General features: G+C 44.1%; 1 protein-coding gene and 1 long non-coding RNA gene across 2 annotated transcripts in view; both read right to left on the reverse strand.

Annotated features, from left to right (window-relative positions):
• Positions 1-1,858, reverse strand: part of LOC107836263 (collagen alpha-1(XVIII) chain-like) — a 49,196-nt gene that overhangs the window by 20,812 nt on the left and 26,526 nt on the right. The gene's annotated exons all lie outside the window — the stretch shown is intronic.
• Positions 581-1,858, reverse strand: part of LOC107836268 (uncharacterized) — a 20,126-nt gene continuing 18,848 nt past the window's right edge. Inside the window, exon 2 of the long non-coding RNA XR_001662146.1 lies at positions 581-789. This is a non-coding gene — a long non-coding RNA (uncharacterized LOC107836268). The remainder of the gene's footprint in view (positions 790-1,858) is intronic.

The raw sequence follows: 1,858 nt of genomic DNA on the forward strand, positions 1-1,858 counted from the left end.
TGATGGGGAGCAACAGTTGCTTTTCTGAGCTCATGGCTGACATTGTTCCATGTTGGCGTTTCTTTAATATTGGAGCTCCAACTCATGATGATCAAGTAACCAATCGATAATTAGCATCATCTGGTTAATCAATCAGGTAATCAGCTCTAATTAGCATCATCTGGTTAATCAATCAGGTAATCAGCTCTAATTAGCGTCGGTTAGCTGGTCCAGTAGGAGAATCAGTGGTACATCTCCCACTAACCGTTGGTGTGGAAACTGGTGGCGAACATCCTGAGGCTGAGTCAGGGTGTACTTTCTTTTCCACCACAGCTGTATTTCTAAAGATGACAGGAAAAGTGAAGCCGTGTGAGTCCAGAGGTTCAGAGGTTGGTGCAGGAGTGGCACATTCCAGCTGTTCGCTCCAACATGTCGGAACGTCTCCTTGCTCAGACATCCGACTCCCAAAACCAGGTCAAAGGGTCCGACCGGAGGCCAAACGACACACTGCCAGCTCATTGAACTACCGTTTACCATCATCTGAGGGGAAAATCAACACCTGATGAGAGGATTAGCTGTGGACCAAGAAAAGAGGGAAGAATAAATGATCCAGATGCTTTATTAAAGCATGTGGCCTGTCCGGGTTTTCCCTCAGGACCGTTCCGGCAACATGTCCGCCCTGCTCTGGAGGAACAGGAAGTGCTCTCTGGGGATTGGCTCCTCCGGACGGTTGTTTGTGTTCCGGGTCTCACTGAAGCCAATTTCCCACATGAGAAAACGCAACGGGAACGTTCTGGGAATTCAGAGTTTCTGTCCGTAATGTAAACGGAGAGAAGAGCCGAAGTAAGGAAGGAAGGAAGGAAGGAAGGAAGGAAGGAAGGAAGGAAAGAAGGACTCTGATCCGCAACGAGGGAACGGCACGAAGCCGAACGCCGAGAGGAAGAGGCTGCATGCAGCGAGCAGAGGGAATTCTGGGAAAATTCCTTCCAGGCCTGGAAAAGAAAATACTCATCCCTCCATCCATCGTTTATTCATCCAACCAACCAACCATCCATGGTTTATTTATCCATCCATCCATCCATCCATCCATCGTTTATTTATCCATTCATCCATCGTTTATTTATCCATCCATCCATCCATCCATCATTTATTTATCCAACCAACCATCCATCCATTGTTTATTTATCCAACCAACCATCCATCCATGGTTTATTTATCCATCCATCCATTCATCGTTTATTTATCCATCCATCCATTGTTTATTTATCCAACCAACCATCCATCCATCCATTGTTTATCCATCCATCCATCCATCATTTATCCATCCATTCATCCATTGTTTATCCATCCAACCATCCGTCCATCATTTATCCATCCATTCATCCATTGTTTATCCATCCAACCATCCATCCATCATTTATCCATCCATTCATCCATTGTTTATTTATCCAACCAACCATCCATCCATGGTTTATTTATCCATCCATCCATCGTTTATTTATCCATCCATCCATTGTTTATCCATCCAACCATCCATCCATCATTTATCCATCCATTCATCCATTGTTTATCCATCCAACCAACCATCCATCCATCCATTGTTTATCCATCCATCCATCCATCATTTATCCATCCATTCATCCATCGTTTATCCATCCAACCATCCATCCATTCATCCATCGTTTATCCATCCAACCATCCATCCATCCATCCATCGTTTATTTATCCATCCATCCATCCATCATTTATCCATCCATTCATCCATTGTTTATCCATCCAACCATCCATCCATCCATCCATCATTTATCCATCCATTCATCCATTGTTTATCCATCCAACCATCCATCCATCCATCCATCATTTATCCATCCATTCATCC

The sequence above is a fragment of the Poecilia formosa genome, unplaced genomic scaffold (genome assembly GCF_000485575.1).
Source record: "Poecilia formosa unplaced genomic scaffold, Poecilia_formosa-5.1.2 Scaffold47, whole genome shotgun sequence".
NCBI lineage: Eukaryota > Metazoa > Chordata > Actinopteri > Cyprinodontiformes > Poeciliidae > Poecilia > Poecilia formosa.